Source organism: Bos javanicus, chromosome 7, assembly GCF_032452875.1.
Source record: "Bos javanicus breed banteng chromosome 7, ARS-OSU_banteng_1.0, whole genome shotgun sequence".
Lineage (NCBI taxonomy): Eukaryota > Metazoa > Chordata > Mammalia > Artiodactyla > Bovidae > Bos > Bos javanicus.
Genome location: NC_083874.1, coordinates 1,962,479 through 1,968,225, shown reverse-complemented (window position 1 = coordinate 1,968,225; position 5,747 = coordinate 1,962,479). Strand labels below are relative to the sequence as shown.

At 37.8% G+C, this 5,747-nt stretch overlaps 1 pseudogene; it reads right to left on the bottom strand.

Annotated features, from left to right (window-relative positions):
* Positions 1 to 676: 676 nt before the first annotated feature.
* On the bottom strand, positions 677 to 1,439 carry LOC133251771 (small ribosomal subunit protein eS4, X isoform-like; annotated as a pseudogene).
* Between the last annotated feature and the right edge of the window lie 4,308 nt (positions 1,440 to 5,747).

Below are 5,747 nucleotides of genomic sequence, written 5' to 3'. Positions count from 1 at the left end.
ACGTCCACTGACAGATGAATGGATAAAGAAGTTGTAGTACATATAAATGTACCATGGAATATTACTCGAGCACAAAGGGAACAAATCTGAGTCATTTGTAGTGAGGTAGATGCACCTAGAGCCTATTATACAGAGTAATGTAAGTCAGAAAGAGAGAAACAACTACAGTATATTAATGTATATGTATGTATACATATGGAATCTAGAAAATGGTACCGATGAACCTAGTAAAGAACAGACTTGTAGATGCAGTCAGAGAAGGTAAGGGTGGGACAAACTGAAAAAGTAGCGTTGACACTATCACATGTGAAATAGTGGGTAGTTGCTAAATAACACAGGGAGCCCAGCCTGGCACTCTGTGATGACCTACAGGGGTGGGAAGGGAGTAAAGGAGGTTCATGAGCTAAGGGGTGTGTGTGTGTGTGTATAATTATAACTGATTCTCACTGTTGTACAGCAGAAACCGACACAAAACTATAAAGCAATTTTCCACCAGTTAAAAAATTAATAAAATTTCAAAAATAAAATAAATACAAAATGGAGTGATTTGCTCCCAGAACATCAAACCACAATCTCATGGCAGTTTCAACATCTCCTAGGGGTATGAAATTTTATTGTTTTTGTGCGGCATTGTCTTTAATTAAGTATAGACTTTTCCAATCATGTCACCTAGAGGTCATTTTATCCACTGCTGTTTGGCTATGAGTCTCTTGTCTCTCTCTTCAGCAATGGTAAGGTGGACACTCTTTGCATGGGGGAGAGAGATCCATGGTGTTGCCTTTGCCAATAATGAAAATGTTGGAAAATCTGGTGTCAAAGCTGTTGGCACTGGCATCTTTCACGAGCTACAAAAGAACCAGGGTGTCTCTCGCAGTTGGTGATCATATCAATTCTTTCCAGGTTAGCACCTCCAGAAACCATGCAGATTACCAGTGTCAAATTAGATGAAATCAGTAATCTTGCCAGTCACCAGATCAATTTGAATGGTGTCATTCACCGTGATGAGGGACTCAAGGTGGCTGATGGTGCAAACATCAAGGGTCATCAGATGCAGAATTCCTTTTGCCCCGCAAAGATCTTTCTCACTTAGTAAAACTTATACCTGGCCTTTTTTGGTGTAATGCAATGAACAGCAAAATATGAAAATTCTCTCCAGTCTTGTCAATGCTAATGATATCCATAAAACCAGCAGAGTAGGTTATATCAGTGAAGACCTTGCCACCAATCTAAATGAAACGCTGCATACAAATCTTCTTTATTTCATCTTCTGTCAAAGCATAAATAAGTTTGTTCCTCAGGAAAATTATTAGGAGGAGACATTCCCTTAGCTTATGGGGACCAGTAAATGGATGAGAAGCAAACACACCAGTCAGTTTATCTGGCATCCAAAGCTTTGGAGCTGTTACACACTTCAGGTGCTTCTTGAGACCATGAGCCATGACTTGACTTGGCATAAAAGAGCTAGGAAAGTGAATTTTAAATATATAACCTGAAATTTCAGAAGTCTACTGGTCCCATCACTTCATGGGAAATAGATGGGGAAACAGTGGAAACAGTGTCAGACTTTATTTTGGGGGGCTCCCGAATCACTGCAGATAGTGACTGCAGCCATGAAATTAAAAGACGCTTACTCCTTGGAAGGAAAGTTATGACCAACCTAGATAGCATATTCAAAAGCAGAGACATTACTTTGCCAACAAAGGTCCATCTAGTCAAGGCTATGGTTTTTCCAGTGGTCATGTATGGATATGAGAGTTGGACTGTGAAGAAAGCTGAGCGCCGAAGAATTGGTGCTTTTTCACTGTGGTGTTGGAGAAGACTCTTGAGAATCCCTTGGACTGCAAGGAGATCCAACCAGTCCATCCTAAAGGAAATCAGTCCTGGGTGTTCTTTGGAAGGACTGATGCTAAAGCTGAAACTCCAGTACTTTGGCCACCTCATGCAAAGAGCTGACTCATTGGAAAAGACTCTGATGCTGGGAGGGATTGGGGGCAGGAGGAAAAGGGGACGACAGAGGATGAGATGGCTGGATGGCATCACAACTTGATGGACACGAGTTTGAGTGAACTCCAGGAGTTGATGATGGACAGGGAGGCCTGGCGTGTTGCGATTCATGGCGTTGCAAAGAGTCGGACATGACTAAGCGACTGAACTGAACTGAACATGGTAAAGACCTCTTCTGTTTCCTTCCCTCCAAGCGAAGATGGCCTGGCTTTAAAAAAAAAAAAAAAAAATCCTTTCTTTTCTTTTGCTAGCACCTTCTTCCCTACTTTCCTTCTACCTATAAAAACCTTCCATTTTAAGCAACTCCTTGAGCATCCCTCTATTTACTAGATTGGATGCTGCCTGACTCCTGAGTTGTTGAATAAAGATAATTAGATCTCCCCACCAAAAGAAAGAAATGAAAGGAGACTAATACTAATAGAAATACACACCACATACAACATTCGAATCATAGGAGTCCCAGAAGAAGAAGACAAAAAGAAAGCCATGAGAAAATACTTGAGGAGAAAATACTTGAGGAGATAATAGTTGAAAACTTCCCTAAAATGGGGAAGGAAATAATCACCCAAGTCCAAGAAACCCAGAGAGTCCCAAACAGGATAAACCCAAGGCAAAACACCCCAAGACACATATTAATCAAATTAACAAAGATCAAACACAAAGAACAAATATTAAAAGTAGCAAGGGAAAAACAACAAATATCACACAAGGGAATTCCCATAAGGATAACAACTGATCTTTCAATAGAAACTCTACAAGCCAGGAGGGAATGGCAAGACATACTCAAAGTGATGAAAGAAAATAACCTACATCCCAGATTATTGTACCCAGCAAGGATCTCATTCAAATATGAAGGAGAAATCAAAAGCTTTACAGACAAGCAAAAGCTGAGAGAATTCAGCACCACCAAACCAGCTCTCCAACAAATACTAAAGGATATTCTCTAGACAGGAAACACAAAAAGGGTGTATAAACTCGAACCCAAAACAATAAAGTAAATGGCAACAGGATCATACTTATCAATAATTACCTTAAACGTAAATGGGTTGAATGCCCCAACCAAAAGACAAAGACTGGCTGAATGGATATAAAAACAAGACCCCTATATATGTTGTCCACAAGAGACCCACCTCAAAACAGGGGACACATACAGACTGAAAGTGAAGGGCTGGAAAAAGATTTTCCATGCAAATAGGGACCAAAAGAAAGCAGGAGTAGCAATACTCATATCAGATAAAATAGACTTTAAAACAAAGGCTGTGAAAAGAGACAAAGAAGGTCACTACATAAAGATCAAAGGATCAATCCAAGAAGAAGATATAACAATTATAAATATATATGCACCCAACACGGGAGCACCGCAGTGTGTAAGACAAATGCTAACAAGTGTGAAAGGGGAAATTCACAATAACACAATAACAGTGGGAGACTTTAATACCCTACTCACACCTATGGATAGATCAACTAAACAGAAAATTAACAAAGAAACACAAACTTTAAATGATACATTAGACCAGTTAGACCTAATTGATATCTATAGGACATTTCACCCCAAAACAATGAATTTCACCTTTTTCTCAAGCGCACACAGAAGCTTCTCCAGGCTAGATCACATCCTGGGCCATAAATCTAGCCTTGGTAAATGCAAAAAAATTGAAATCATTCCAAGCATCTTTTCTGACCACAATGCAGTAAGATTAGATCTCAATTACAGGAGAAAAACTATTAAAAATTCCAACATATGGAGGCTGAACAACACACTGCTGAATAATCAACAAACCACAGAAGAAATCAAAAAAGAAATCAAAATTTGCATAGAAACGAATGAAAATGAAAACACAACAACCCAAAACCTGTGGGACATGGTAAAAGCAGTCCTAAGGGGAAAGTTCATAGCAATACAGGCATACCTCAAGAAACAAGAAAAAAGTCAAATAAATAATCTAACTCTACACCTTAAGCAACTAGAAAAGGAAGAAATTAAGAACCCCAGGGTTAGTAGAAGGAAAGAATCTTAAAAATTAGGGCAGAAATAAATGCAAAAGAAACAAAAGATACCATAGCATAAATCAACAAAGCCAAAAGCTGGTTCTTTGAAAGGATAAATAAAATTGACAAGCCATTAGCCAGACTCATCAAGAAACAAAGGGAGAAAAATCAAATCAATAAAATTAGAGATGAAAATGGAGAGATCACAACAGACAATACAGAAATACAAAGGACCATAAGAGACTACTATCAGCAATTATATGCCAATAAAATGGACAACGTGGAAGAAATGGACAAATTCTTAGAAAAGTACAACTTTTCAAAACTGGACCAGGAAGAAATAGAAAATCTTAACAGACCCATAACAAGCACAGAATTTGAAACTGTAATCAGAAATCTTCCAGCAAACAAAAGCCCCGGTCCAGACGGCTTCACAGCTGAATTCTACCAAAAATGTAGAGAAGAGCTAACACCTATCCTACTCAAACTCTTCCAGAAAATTGCAAACTTCCAAACTCATTCTATGAGGCCACCTTCACCCTAATACCAAAACCTGACAAAGATGCCACAAAAAAAGAAAACTACAGTCCAATATCCCTGATGAACATAGATGCAAAAATCCTTAACAATATTCTAGCAATCAGAATCCAACAACACATTAAAAAGATCATACACCATGACCAAGTGGGCTTTATCCCAGGGATGCATGGATTCTTCAATATCCACAAATCAATCAATGTTATACACCACATTAACAAATTGAAAAATAAAAACCATATGATTATCTCAATAGATGCAGAGAAAGCCTTTGACAAAATTCAACATCCATTTATGATAAAAACTCTCCAGAAAGCAGGAATAGAAGGAACATACCTCAACATAATTAATAAAAGCTATATATGACAAACCCACAGCAAACATCATCCTCAATGGTGAAAAATTGAAAGCATTTCCTCTAAAGTCAGGAACAAGACAAGGGTGCCCACTTTCACCACTACTATTCAACATAGTTTTGGAAGTTTTGGCCACAGCAATCAGAGCAGAAAAAGAAATAAAAGGAATCCAAATTGGAAAAGAAGAAGTAAAACTCTCACTGTTTGCAGATGACATGATCCTCTACATAGAAAACCCTAAAGACTCCACCAGAAAATTACTAGAACTAATCAATGAATATAGTAAAGTTGCAGGATATAAAATCAACACACAGAAATCCCTTGCATTCCTATACACTAATAATGAGAAAATAGAAAGAGAAATTAAGGAAACAATTCCATTCACCATTGCAACAAAAAGAATAAAATACTTAGGAATAAATCTACCTAAAGAAACTAAAGACCTATATATAGAAAACTATAAAACACTGGTGAAAGAAATCAAAGAGGACACTAATTGATGGAGAAATATACCATGTTCATGGATTGGAAGAATCAATATAGTGAAAATGAGTATACTACCCAAAGCAATTTATAGATTCAATGCAATCCTTATCAAGCTACCAACGGTATTCTTCACAGAGCTAGAACAAATAATTTCACAATTTGTATGGAAATACAAAAAAACCTCGAATAGCCAAAGCAATCTTGAGAAAGAAGAATGGAACTGGAGGAATCAACCTGCCTGACTTCAGGCTCTACTACAAAGCCACAGTCATCAAGACAGTATGGTACTGGCACAAAGACAGAAATATAGATCAATGGAACAAAATAGAAAGCCCAGAGATAAATCCACGCACCTATGGACACCTTATCTTTGAC